We start from the raw sequence: 15,012 nt of genomic DNA, 5'->3' as shown, positions 1-15,012 counted from the left end.
GATGTGTTTGCCTAGGTATTTTGAGCAGATAATCCACAGCACAAGTCCAGTACCTAAGCAAATAATGGTGAAAATTGTGAGTATTGTAATTGCGTGCCCATTGTAAAATTGTGTGTGCACCAAGGAGTTATTCTTAGCCTTTACCCTGAGTTACCAGAGGTGTAACTGAGATACTGCTCAGCTCAGTGCCGACATGGGGCTTCCCAGAGCAAATTTCTGGGGCTGCATGGATGCTATCAGAGTTTAACTTACTGCTGTCAGATCTTTCTAAGTACTCTCAAGCCACAGACCTGTGGGTATGAGGAGGTACAAGAAGTTGATATTCATGAAAAATGCATGGTGCAAAGTGAAAAGCAAACTGTGCAGCCCTGTAAGGAGGAACATTGTATAATTTTGCCTCTGGAGCAAATGTGTGAGGAAGCTACAGATAAATGCCTCGTGCAATAAGCATGGCCACTGGCTAATTCCTACCCTTAATACATTTATTCTGTGCCAGCTTTTCCTCCCTACTTTCAACTTGTGGTTATCACCTAGATGAACCTAAGAAGCAACACAACTGTTACACTATATAAAATTATGTAGACTTGGTATAAAACAGCATGAATACAATTTTTTTCCAAGGTCTGACCTCACTATTAAAACACGAGACATGCTCCTAATTGAGTTTCCAAAAACACTTTCTTGAAGTCAGCTGTGTCCTTAGAGGGAGTTATGTTGGGAAAGGCTTTCTGAATCACACCTGGTAGTGAACCGTAATTAGCCTTCTAGTTATTTACAGAGGGCAAATAGGCACCTAACAAATTTGGATCTGTGGCTGAAAGAAGCTGGATGTGGGATCATATCCTGGGCTAAAGAGCCTTTCTCCACTGTTTTGAGACTTTATATTTACTGTGAGAGCACACACAGCTATCATAGGTCAACTTGAGTTATGCAAATATGGCTGTAAGAAAGGCAGAAAATCTCCATCTCTTTTCACAGAAAAGGGAAATGTCAGAGGGCTTTATTTTTCCTTAGAGGAAAGGAAAACCCAGAAATTCATGACAAATTAAAAATATTTATCTTCATGAAAATGAAACTTAATTTCTTTAAGAATGATAACATCTACTGATTTAGCTAGATAAAAATACCTAGTAATTTAGAAAGTATCAATATATAAGATAAATATATATAGGTACCTTGCTTTTGAATAATAGTGGTTGTATGAAATGCTGAAGATAGTGCTTCCCTATACACGTGACTGTATTTGCTATGTTGATACATCCCTATGATAGGAAGTAACAAATCTTGAAAAGAGGAAGCAAGACTGGTGGTAGCTTCTACATGGAACAAGAACTCATGGCTTTCAAAGAGAAACCCAGTAAGTTTGCAGCTCTATAATACAGATAAGGAAAGCTCAATTCGAGAAGCAAAGATTAAGACGAACACGGGCATCCTTTCTCAAGAGGGGATTTCTGTCTGCCTGAGTCCAGACATTACCTTTTCTGGTCCTTGTCTGGGTCCAGTAACACTCTGGCCTACTTTTAAAACTATAGCATATCCTTTTTCTCTGAATGGTAAGGAACCATTAGACTTTTAGTTACATAGAGATGCTTGTGAGTTTCAGAATTAGTCAGGTCATCCACACTTGCATAGGCTGTCAGCCTCACAGGGTTTCCAGGAATAAACCATTCCTCAAATCTAGTCAGGATCTCATGTCTGTAACAGTCAGAAACTTAGACGCAAGTTTCTATTTTATAAACTGCATTTTACAACATCTCTGCCATATTTTATCTTATGTTACTGGCCCAGATCTTTACCCCAGTCTGATCCCCTGCTCTAACTTTCACTACAGATGTAAAAATTTTGGAAATGTTGCAAGTTTGAAAAGCAAATATTTTCCTTGGAAATTATAGAGGGTGAGGGGATGGAAGGAGATGTTCAGAAAAAAATAAATATTCATTTAGGGAAAAATTCCAGTATCGTTGTAAACATTACTTTAAACATTCTTTCCCTGTTCATTCTGAGACAGAGTATTTCACATGAAAGGCTCCCATTTTTTTCTCCTCCAACATTTCCCTACTAGACCCAAGGAAAAGAAAAGCCCTTCTAACATACTTTTTCTGTATGCATGTCCAGGATTTTTTTTCCCAGGCCCCGAAGTTTCTAAACATGTTTTAGACCCTGAACTTGAAAAGATGTAGGTTGTATGACATGTGAAAGTCTGAGTCACTTGAGGGAGTGGTTGTATCCACAGCGTACTAAGTCTGTGGGAATAACACCCTTTCCTCCTGTGGAAATGTGGGAAGAGCTCTCCCAGATATTTTCAGACCTGGAAAAAGACTAGTATCGCCAAAAGCCTTCGTGGGTTTCCCCACCCAATTATTTCAGTTTTTCTCTTGGTAGGTGGTGTTCTACCCTCCCTACTTTCCTGCGCTTAGTCTTAGACCATCTCAGCTCCAAGATCTGAGTGAGGCTTCAGATGTGATAGAGGGTAATTTGTCACGGTGTCTTTGGCTCATTGCTCTACAGCAAGGCTCTGCAGCTGGGAGGTATTTGGGTAATGTAGAGGTGTATATTGGTCAGGATCCATGCATGCTTTCATACCTGCATCCAGCAGAATGTATTCAGGGAGTACAGCTCACACGACACTGCACTGTCAGGTTTTTCTTTACCTGCCATTTAGGGCTCCACTGTATTTTCCTCAACATCTCCCCAAGTTGCCAGTGGAAGCCTTTACCTGATGAGTGATAGCCCTGATTTATGCAGCAGGGATGTGGACTCCTGTGGCTGCTGCTGCTGCCTGAACGTTTCTTGGTGCTGTCAGGGGTTCATTATAATGAAGAGATACAGGATGGAACCTGTCAGCCTGTGGGCATGGCCTGTGCTGCAAACCATAATGCATATGGCATGCTGGAAGCTGCCACACTGGCAGAGTAAAGGCTGCTCTCCCCTATTCTGACATGCTTGCACAAAAATACACACACAGACATTTATAGGAACTGGTAGTCAGCTCTATAGATAAGGGAGAAGAAATATGGGCGAGAATAAATATTCCGTATGTGGTAGAATGCAGCTTGAACTACCAAATACTTAAATGTTTCAGGCTTTCTAATAACACCTACTGCAGAACGAGGAAAGTGTAGAACCTGAAAGTGGTTTCTACATCTATCTTTATTTTATGTATTATTTTGTGGTTTTGTTAAATCAATGCTTCTATTCCTCCAAAGCAAAACTGGTTTATTGATTCAAGATTTCTAAAAGCCTGGTATTCTAACAACTGCATTAGAGAAGGGGGGAAAAAAACTGACAAGCTACCTTCAAAACATTGTATGATTTTTTGTACGAGAACAGATCTATCTTTCATGCCTACTTTCCTTTTTCTGCAGGGTTTACACATTTTGCTGGGAGACACGTGGGCCAATAAGGCAGCATAACCAAGGCTTTGATGTGCAGCCTGGCCACCAGGACAGTGTCTGGGGAAGTGCACCCATGACTGGGCAGCAGCAGCATGTTCAGAGGAGTGATGGGTCAGCTCAGAGCTTCAGGGTGGCTCCTGGGGCCCCGCCAGCACCGGGTAGCCAGAGGATGGTACAATTGCCTATAGTATTTCATTAGGGTGACAAACAAACCATTTGACCAGCAATGAAGCTCTTTGTTGCCCTCTGCAGGGACAGGAATCAGGAACATTATTTATCAGCTATTGAGAAGAAAAAGGGAAAATGGAGAGGAAAAAAATTAAGAAGGTGGTTTGAAGAGTTTTGAAAGAAGACATATCCCTGGCAGCAAATGTTGATACATTTCATGTTCTTTAAGGGCCCTTCCATTGTTCAGTGATTTATACACCTGGCTGTATTTTAAGAGCTGACATGTTAAATGCTTTAAGAAGATAAGGGGTTTCTGCTCAAGAAAAAGGGATGTGTATCCTTTTGATCATCACTTTTTTTGTTTTTTCTGGAGGAGATAGTGTGGTGTTTGCTGAAAATTAAATTAGTTACATGTATGTGTCCAAAATGGATGTTGTTCATCATTAAGTTATTCACAATTGCTTAATTTCTGCTGCCCAAATAAATACTTTGTCCTGTGAAACCAGAGCAAACAAGAAAAAGCAACCATGACTTCTTAAAAAGGCACTAGTGTCTGGAGGGAGGCTATAAGGAAGGTTCTGATCCATTTTTCTCAAAGGATCACTAGAAACACAAAATATTTTATTCTGCTGTGTTATACTTATTTTTAAATTGCAAAGCAGCTGAATTAACTAAAAGGTAGAAGGGAAATCATTAAGTACAAAGCAAAAATACAACCAAAGCTCCATTAACAAAGTACCTTTCTCTGCTGTCTCAGCTTTTCAAGGGTGATGAGATGACAGCTTCTTGTTTAAGTTTTCACAGATTTCTTTACAGGCACATAACCCATGAACTTGTGACTGAGATCTATACATTATACATGCATTCATAAATGAACATTGACCAGGTTTTGGAATACTTGATGATGAACTCATGCTGCTTAAGTTCCTTGAATATTAACACCATCTCACAAAATTCTATATATTCCAATATATCTTTTGCTTTACAGGGTATTTCTGGCTTCTGCCTTTCGAAAACCTCAGAATCACAGATTCTATGCTGAATAAAGAGAACAGGTGACTATATTTGGGAGCTGGAGTAGAGATTTTATTTTGTTTAATACAGCAGATTAATAATTGTTTTCCATGTAATTCTGCCCTGGAACACAAGGAGGAATAAAATATGATAAATAGGGGGGAAAAACCCTTTACCACCAGTCTTTCATTTTTTGTTTGATCCTATGCCCTGGCAGCTGACAACAGAGCTTCCATTGCCTTCGGTGGATTTTCTAGGAGATTAGAAAAGAGATGTCAAAGATTTTAGGTCTATATTTTGGTTTATGACATCTTTCAGTGGATGATGAGTCTGAAAATGCTGCAGTGTTCACTATAGCTAAGTCTAGACCATAGGGACACCTGTCCCCTGTGCTCTTTCACACTGTAAGTGCTCAAACGGGTCTGACCAAAATATCTCTCCTTTCCCACACACATTAAATGCTTCTCCCAGCCCTGCCTAGAGCAAACCCTTCCAGTTGCTCCCTTTTTCCCTGAAGGAGCTGGAGATGGGATGGGAGCCTGGCAGCCTGATGGCTGCTGCTTTGAGGGATCTGGGGGAGCTGTGTGTCTGCCTGGAAGAGACTGCCAGCAGCTACCACCCTTCATCTCTGTGCTGGGTTGTGAGTGAGAGTAGCTGAGCCATCTGGGTGGCACCTGCTTCTTGAGCAGCTTTCCCTGGACTCTCCTGGGAAAAGAGAGCAGGCCAGGTGGAAGTGTTTTATTGGCAAGATCTTTGGCTGCCAGTGTGTAACAATGGCTGTCTGGCTTAGACCAGAGGGTCCCACGGAGCAGTGTCCTGTCTCTGGAGGTAGCTGAGGACAGACGTGTCAGAAGGATACAAGAACAGTCAAGGGATAGCCATGTATTTCTCTTCTCCCTGTCTCCCATGGCTCAGGGTTGTCCTACAACTGCAACCATGCCTCTGTGCTCAGAAGCCTTTTGTTAACTTTTCCCCGGTTATCTTGTCTAATCACCTCCTGGAGCTCCTCAAGCCTTTGGCAGCAGCAACATCCTGTGGTAATGAATTTCCATAGTGTAATGGGTTAAAAAAGGTACTTCCTTTTTTTAAACCTACCACCTGCTAATTTCATTTGAGTCTCCTAGCTCTGGTGTTCTGACAGGCTCAATCCCTCTGCACCTTCTCTGTGGTGTTCTTGATTACACAGACCTCAGCGTAGGTCTCTTCTGATTATTAACTCTTCCTTTTAGGAAAGCTGTCTCTTGTCAGGTTCTACAGGCCTTGAAAATGGTTTTAGCCCCACTGATACAGAGAAGGATTGATGCTTTAAATATTCATCAGGTGTTGCAACATGTCTCCTAAATATTACCTTTTTTTTCTCTTTAGCAATTTAATCTCATCATATTCCAGGTGGCATCAGTTGCAAGTCTGTTCCTGTCTCGAACTTACTGCTGGCAGATTACAAATACATAACAATCACACAGATATGACACAATATGAACATCCATGTGATCTGTCACTATGGTAGTTAATTTCTCTTACATTTAGCTGATCCTGGGTCAAAATAACTCTCAATTAACATGAAAAAATAACCTTTTTTCATATTTTTTATATGTGAAATAGCTTAAAAGATGAACGTGCAGAAAGTTGTGATTGCATGCAGTATCTGCTGCAAGGGAACAGTCTAAGTTCAGTGTCTTCTGTGTTTTAAATCAATAAAATATACAGGCCTGCAAGCAATAGGGTGAGGTAGACTTGATAAATCACTGAGAATGAAAGGTGAATAAAAATTCAGGAGCCTACAGAACTGTTGCAGAGGCTTACTTGGAGGGGGAAGGGAGCTGAGCATTTGACTGGCTCCTTTTTTTCTGCTTGAAACTGCTGCTCAGTCCCTAAAGTTGCCAGCTTGTCTATTTGATGGCTTGGCAGGGCTCTGCCGGGAAATGTGCAAATTGCAGCTTGTGGGAACAGGGGAAAAACACAGAAACAAGACTAATGTGGAAGAAGAGCATCTAACCTCACAAAATCAGTTTTTAACCTGGAACTGCCAGGCCTGGTTAAGGAGAAGGATTGGTTTCTTGTAACTTTAATCACATTTGAAGTAGTTAGCCTATTAAGCCTTGTTTATTCCATGATTCTATTAGCAGCTTTGATCCATGTCTGCAGCTCTTCCCCACATTAGGGGATGTATAACTTGTGGCTGCATTAAAAGAAGTGAGAAGAAAGCTTTTGCCCATCACTGCATTTAAAAACTGCCTTGTGTGTGGCTCAGGGAGGCTGATGAAGCACTGCCCTACCCTGAGCATACATGCCTCTGGGAAAATGGCAGCAATCTCTGGGAAAGAGGATCTACAGAGGAAGTAAACATTGCATGGCTGGACATGGCAGTCACACCTCTTAAATAACCATCCTGAAAGAACAAATCTCAGTAAGCCAGTGGTCAGGAAAGCAGTCGTATTCTGGGTTTGGTTGGGCTAGAAATATTGCAAGAACCAAAATATATGAGATATTTTAATACTTCTGCTGTCCCTTTCAGTCAAAGCCTGGCAGGGCAGAGGCATGGGAATCTGCAAAAGAAACCAGACTGAACTTTTGATCAAAAAAAAAAAAAAAAAGAAAATCATGTCACTTTCTTAATCCAAACCCACAGGCTTCAACTTTATGAGGACACTCATGTTTTTCCTTTTCTCTGTGGTTAGACACCAATGATAGAATTGAAGACTTATGCCTACACTAGACAAGCTACAATTTAATGCCCATTAAATACTCTGTAGATGGTTATAAAACGTATTCTGGAGTCAAATCTCCTTGTTTCATGGTGAATATATTTATTTTCATTTTTCCTTCAATCACTTAACAGTCTGAAGTCTTTTGCATAGTCTTTTGCATCTATGCAAATGACTGTTTTGCTGTTCCTCTCAAAGTTTTGCTTGAGCCAGGCAATTAAACTGCCAACCATTCCTCCTGTTTAATACAAGTACTGAGATAGAAGCACAGGTCTGCAGACAATACAGTTTCTTTAGCAGAGTCTGCTCTATCTTGTAGATCACATTCTGATGTGCCATCTTGAGCACCCCCTTGACACTGGAGATCGAGAACAGGGTTTTGTGGGGCAAGAGCTGTGGCAGAACCAGGATTCTCTTTCATGCATCCTTCTGACAAAGGGCTAATGTACAATTTCATAGTTAATTAAGAAATATTTTACTATCTGGCTTCAAAGTAGGTAGGAGCTGGTCCTGACACCCAGGAGTCTACAGTTCTGTTTCTCAGTTACCTCACCTCTAATGGGGGTGAATAATACTTATCACCCAAAGGTGCAAAGTCTTTACTAATTAAAGCCTTTCCCAGCCTGAGGCTGCTACTCTCCCTCTTGGGTTCTGTCCTATCCACAGCTCTTCCATGAAGTTGTGAGTCTGCTGACAAGAGAAATCAAGTCTTATGTTTTGGGAAGCAGTCCACAGTACCGTATACCTCTTCTGTCAACAAACTCAAGAATGACCTTAAAGGACCTTAAAGCTCTAGGCATTCATCTCTGTTGCCCTTCAGATCTTTGTCTTGCTTACTCATTGCTGTCATTTTTGTCCTTGTGCCATTTCCACTCCTATTTTTTATCTCCAGCATCCAGTTCTCATTTTTGTTGTTGTTGTGTTTGTTTGCTTGGTTTTGGTTTTTTTTGGGGGGGGAGGATGATGGTCATGGGTTTTTTGTTATTTCTTTGTTTATTTAATTATTCCTGAGCTCTAGATTCACATGTGACATTAAAAGCCTAGGAGCTAAAATGTCAAGAAGACAAAGAAAAGCTGCATCCATGAGACCAGAGTGGATATAATAAAATCAGAATATAGACACAGAAAGCATACTTCCTCTAAATGTTTCCTTAAAGCAAGAAGTAACCCAAGGTAGACCCTCCAACTCCAGCAGATATTAATTTTTTATTAAAAGGCTCTACCGAGCCTACTCTACTCACAGAATTCATGTGTGGTCTATCCCTCCCTGCCCTCATGACTGAAATTTTTTGGTAATATTGTTCGTACAAAGAAAATCATGCTTCATTTTAGTTGACTTGAACAACTGATCACCATCTGCTTTACAACACTTCTTTTCTACATCTATGACAATTTTCCATCTGCCGTACTCCTACCTAGATCATGTCTGTATTCAAAAGATGTTGTAGAGAATATTGATGTACTTTTCCTTGTAAAACAGCATTATAAAAAACACTTAGCAAGCAGCTACCACTGTGTGCATTGGTGAGGATGTTGGGTCTGTAGGTGGTGGCAGTGGCCATGAAAATGTCTAATATTTGGAGAGTTTCTGTGTATGTATTTATTACTGAGAACACAAAAGAAAAATAATTTTTTAAATAATGTTTCCTTGTAAAAAATCTAACTCAAAAAAGTAGTCGTCTAGGTCTGAATTTGGTAAATGTTTCATCTCTTGAAAGATTTTGTCCCCATATTCTGCCATAATTGGTCAATTTTGCTATGGTTGTATTGACATGTAACACCTTACTTTCAGAAAATAAATCTGCTGTCATAAAGTTGATGACATGCCCATACTAAATCTGATTGTGAAAAGCATCACATTGTTTTGGGAATACATCTGGATAACGACCTGAGCAGCCTGGTCTAGTCACCTGACTTCAATTTGGGTAGGAGATTGGATTAGAGACACCCAAGGTCTCTTCCAGCCTGAACATGTTTAATCTTGTGATCCTGTGACTCTTGGACATGAAATCAGGACATGGACAAATAAGACAGGAGCAAAGTTTTCTGGCAAGTTTAGTAAACATCTCCTGAGTTAGAGCTCTTCACTCCTAGCACTCATTTTCTTCTGTGGAATTGGTCAGAAGAGGAATCAAGTACTGTTTTTTCCCCAAACACAAATCTGATTAATACTCATGATATTTTTCTTAAAATAACATTTAATTTGGTTCAAGTCCCTAAAATAAGTCCTTGTATCTGCTTGGATGTCCTCCTCCGAAGCTTTCTTGTCTCTTTGGTTTCCTCAGAAGTAGAACAGATCATCTGCCTTCCTATATAAGTTTCTGGTTCTCAAAGTTTACATTTCCAATTGTGTTGTATGGGTGAAAAGGTACAGGAATTGAAATGTAACCATTTGATATATCCTAACAGACACAACCCTGTTTGTTAGCAGAGAGGTGGGCATCTTAAAGAGCTGAGAGGACCATTCACTGCATTCCGTCTTCCATCACCACGGTTTGCCGTATGTGGCATCGATTTCAGGGAGGGGACATCAGCAAATGAACACAACTCACAAGGCAAATATCTGAAATGGGTTAATGAGGAAATTCTTTTACTAGGCACAGGTTTTGCTTGATATTTTCCATTCACTACCCAATCTCTCAAAAGTCTGGTTACTGCTGAGCACGTCTCACAATGGCTTGCGAGTTCCCTCACCAGTGATACACTTACCAGGAGGGAAGCTGGGTGCTTTCTCACCCCCAAAAGAGTCAGACAGACATGCATCCACTTAAGATGCACCATTTTGTAGAGAGCACCAAGCAGCCATGTTACCAAGCCTCTGTTTCAGCTCACTGGTAAAAGCTTCTGGACTCTCTTTTGCTCAATTTGGTTCTAATTCAAAAAGCTGAATTGTGTCTATGTGTGCCCATACAAGCATATAAAATTTATTCTGTAACCACTCTGTGCTGGATGCAAACATTTGTCATTCTGTTTTTTGTATATGTGGGCCAGTTGGCAAGTTTGTCACAGCAATTTAACAATCAAAAGTGGCAATGCCTAAACATTGGTCTGTTTTCAGAAGTATGCTTAAAATGAATGTGTCTTTCAGGGCCAGGTGCTGACTCCCCTAAGGAGTACTCAAGCAGTTATATACTCCTCTTGAAAGTCTGTTTTAGGCAATGGTAGAGCTGACTCACTGTAAGTAAAGACGTCAGCATCTGGCCTCAAATGAGCATTAAATAGATATAAAAGATACTGTTTCAGCTGGTATGTTTCCTACATGTACATACTTGTTTATATTTTTTTTAAGAAGAAAAAAATATGTGTTCTAGTTACAGATGTTGTTTTTAATTGTTATCTTTTATTTTTCCCCAGTATTAAAAATAAATTTTGTCTATAATACACAGGAAAAGTGCCTAAGATTTGTTAGATTTGAAATCTGAAAGATTGATTTTTTCGTTCTTGTCATATAAAACTGCCCTCTGCAACACAAAATCTGAGGTTTGGGGTATGATTTTCCTTAAATTCTAGCCAAAATTTCCCTCTGCAACTTCAGCTTACTAATTCTGCAACTGAATCCATTCCTCCTCCCCAACAATTCTTTCCATGTGCAAGCCATGAGTTGTTATGGATGATGATAAAGTGGAATATTGAGGTGGGTTTGCCAAATACTAGGCTGAATGTTTCCCTCCAATTCGTACTTTAAACTTTATGGAGAACAGGAGAACCCTGAAGTCCTGCAGCCTGTAGCTTTCTGTTGTTAGCAACACTGAGTGAAATTTACTTTCTTATCTGTCCACAGTCTGAAATGTAAGCCTTTAAATGTATGAAGACTCTTTTCCTTCTTGCTTTAGAAGTGTAGCTTTCCTTATAAATCTCATCCACTGTAAAATTAAGTGGTCTCTGTTTACGGTGTATGTGCAAGGCAAAAGATTAATTTTCTAATGGAGCATGGAAAATCTTCACAGAGAGCATCTCCCTTGTTTACAAAAGAATGTAATGTGCAGGACCAAACCTGTCAGCTCTCACTTATTTCAGCTGAGACTTGTTCACTTTCAAACAGCTTTTTACAGCACACTGTCGCTCTCCAGCAAGGAGAAAATTTCTCAGTGTGATTCAGTGAGACTTCTCACTCATTTAACTGTCAGCAGATGAGAATTCCTGTCTCGTGAACAGAGGTAACAGGAAGGTGCTGTTTGTGAGTCCTCTCAGCTTTGTGAGATTTTCTACATCAGTGAATGTCAGAGAAAGTTCTTTTCCAAGAGAAAGAGTCTCTGCTCTGAGCCAGCAGGACCTTCTCCATTTTCTGCTATGGAGAAAAACACTGTATTCTGGCTGTAAAATAAGTACATTTGTAAGAAAACATCCCACAGTAGTGAAGGTCTGTAGCAGGCTGAGGTCAGAAGAAAGATGTATGACTTTGCCTTTGTTAGTCCTGCATATTCTCTGCTGTCAATGAATGATGTCTTTTGAACAAAATGTACTCAACCCTTTAAGCGTGCACTTAAATATTTAACAGGAAAAGAAAATATTTATCTATATAGTACTATTGTGTCTAGAAGAATTGGTTGGGTCCAATTTACCACCCAAAGAACCAAGCAGTGAAATAAAAATTTAGTCTAGGGTAATAATGTGCATAACATGATATAAAGTACTACAGAAGTTTGTTCAATAATGATAATAGTAAAAGAAAGCATAAAAGAAAGAGAAGGCAAAAGCAAGTTAGTTTTACAGAGCAATGCAACCAGAGGCCAGGAAGCCTTTTATGGCTCCTAGTATCTCTGTCAAATATCCTCAACCTTACTGGCAACTCAGAAATGTGGCCTGTGTTACCCAAAAAACAAAATACCTTGCAGTGGCTGTGACCTGTGGCAGAGAGTTTTACAACAAAGCTCTTACTCAACAAAGTCAAGCTCAGGAGTTTGTGCAGACAGCAATTTTGTCAGTAACTCTCTGTGCTGGTTTTGGCTGGGGTAGAGTTAACACTCTTCAGAGTGGCTGGTATGGTGCTGATTTGGATTTGTGCTGAGCACAGGGTTGATAATTTAGAGATGTTTTTGTTATTGCTGAGCAAGGCTTGCACAGAGCCAAGGCCTTTTCTGCTTTTCCTGCTGCCATGGTGTTGAGGAAGCTGGGGGTACTTGGAAGGTTGGAAGGAGACATAGCCAGGACAGGTGACCCAAACTAACCAAAGGGATATTCCAGACCACGTGACACCATGCTCAGTATATAAAGTGAGAGGGAAAGAAAGGGGAAGGGAAGGATGTTTGGAGTGATGTCATTTGTCACATTGACACTTGATGGGGCCCTGCTCTTCTGGGGATGGCTGAAAACCTGCCTGCCCATGGGAAGCAGTGAATTAATTCTTCAGTTTTTCTTTGCTTGTGTGCATGGCTTTTGTCTTCCCTGTAAACTGTATCTCAACTCATGAACTTTCCATCTTTTACCCTTTCAATTGTCTCCTCCAATCCCACTGGTGGGGGAGTGGGTGAGTGGCTGTGTGGGGCTTAGCTGCTGGCTGGGATTAAATCACAGCACCATCTCAGGGCTCAGGCACTCTAAGCTGTGGAAATGTGTACAAAATTCCAGAGAGTTTGGGAAATTGTCCTCACCTGCCATCCACTGAATAATGTTTAGACCTCTCTTCCACACAGATGATAATTGCAATTTGCAATAGGTCTTGGTTCCACTCTTGCCCTTTTTCTCACCCTTCTGCTGTCTACAAAGAAATGCACATGTGTTCCTGAACTCTCTGCTGATCTGACAGAGAAGTAAGTCTGCGTGCTTTCTTCTCTCATCCTTCTGCTTCTGTACTGAACAGGTCAGAATTTAGTCTGCAGCAAGACCTGTCAAGCAGTGGCTGGATCCACCCCTTTTTTTCCTTTCACCAGTTAACTGGTTCTCTATGCTTCCCATTTCATTGAGAACTATGCTTATGTTGGTTGTTTTTAACTGATAACTGCAGGCTTTACTGAGGAGACTATAGTCTGAAAGCATTTAAAGAACCGTGTGTATGGTCACAAATACATAAACCGTGTGTATAGTTGGGGTGCATGCTGTCATCTTCCCAGTGAGAAGACTCTTATGCCCTGATGTAGAAGCTGGGAACTTATTCCATCATATTGAGAAATTACTTAAATCAGAACTTCAGCCACTTGTACTACCAGAAACATAATCAATCCTAGCCAGTAAATCATAGCACCTTGGTGTTTTGAGTAGCAAAGATTCTTCAGTATGTTAAAACACTATTGAATTTTTACAGTGAGATAGGATTTTTAAAGCTTCTCATGATTAATCTCTTATTATTTAAATAACTGATAAACCACAGTGTGAGGAGTTATGATGCCGTGGATTACTAGAAGTTACGTTTTAAACAGATCCCTACACTTTCTGCAATTGGAGTTTTTCTATCTGAGCTATAACCCACACAAGGATCTGATCTTGTGTTTCACAGATCAGATATGATGGATATCTGTACTCATACCTGCTTTCTTTTGTTTTGGATCATGTTGCAGACCACCTGTTTGGTTGATTTTTCTGAGTTACAACTAAGAATTTTTCTTCATAGCAGATTTTTCTCACTTTTATCCAATTCTTAGTTTTCCACTTGTCAAATAACAACTTCTTAGGTAAACAGGCATGATTTTTTTTTCTAGCTTGCCTCCTAGGAACTCTTTTAGGTAACAATAAAATTCAGCAGTTACAAAAAACAGACATTGATAGGCGTGCAACACCCCAGATCAGAAAGAGTGCATTCTTTCTGCTAGCTGCAAAACACAAGTAAAAAGCCCTGTTCTCTCCATTATTCTGACTTCTAAATCTCTGGTAAAGGAATATCTTGGCCCATCCAGGGCTGCTCACTCTAGCAGCAGCTTTCTCTGATGCTGCAAATGTAGGGCATCCCCTCTTCCTCCATGCAAGAATGCCAGACATCAAAGGGCATATCCCATGAATTCCTCAGCTGTGCATCTTCACCTGCAGATATGTCATCTTGATGATGCTCACTGCCAGGACAAGTTAGAGCAATTCTCATTTTACCCTGCTTCAGAAGAAAAAAAAAAAACAAACCAAAACACCCCTTACCTCTCAAGAAAACCATTTCAGGAAAGGCAGTGTGGAACTTCTGTTAGAAGAATCAAACTGTGGTCCTCTGCAGAAGAGTGAACCTGAACCTAGGCATGGCTTACCAATGATAATTTACTTGTCTGGCTTTTGGTGGACAAAAGGAAATATCATTGCAGGGCCATCTTCTGTTAGAAAAGGCCCAGATGGTTTAAAGGCCACGCAATGAGAGCTTTGGGAAGTGTGCCTGCCAAACTAGAGCACAGCACTCTTGATAAGCTCAGCAGCTGGTCAGCAGCAGCTTGCCTTGGGTGTGTTGGTGAAGTTAAATCCGCCTATTGTGCCAAAAGTGCAATGCTGTGTTATAGTCTCTTTCAACAGGTGAAGGACTGAAAACACAGCAGATTTAACTGTCCTTCAGCCATACATGTAGGGTTTCCTGCTGTGCAGTCATTGAAGCATGCGCTGACAAGCAGGTCTCAGTATGAAAGGCTTGCCTCCAGAGTAGGATTTTAAATTGTTTCTCCAGTACTGTGCAGAATTGTCTTTCTCAGCTGAATCAGTCTTACAGAAAGGTTAGAAAGCTTCATGAGACAAATCCCTAAATAAGTGAGAAAAGCAAGAGCAAAGCTATACTCTAGGACTGGGGAATTGAGGAAAACACAATAGTAGAAGGCTGCTTAAGAGGA

Source organism: Poecile atricapillus, chromosome 2 (assembly GCF_030490865.1).
Source record: "Poecile atricapillus isolate bPoeAtr1 chromosome 2, bPoeAtr1.hap1, whole genome shotgun sequence".
NCBI lineage: Eukaryota > Metazoa > Chordata > Aves > Passeriformes > Paridae > Poecile > Poecile atricapillus.
Note: the sequence above shows the minus strand (reverse complement) of the source record.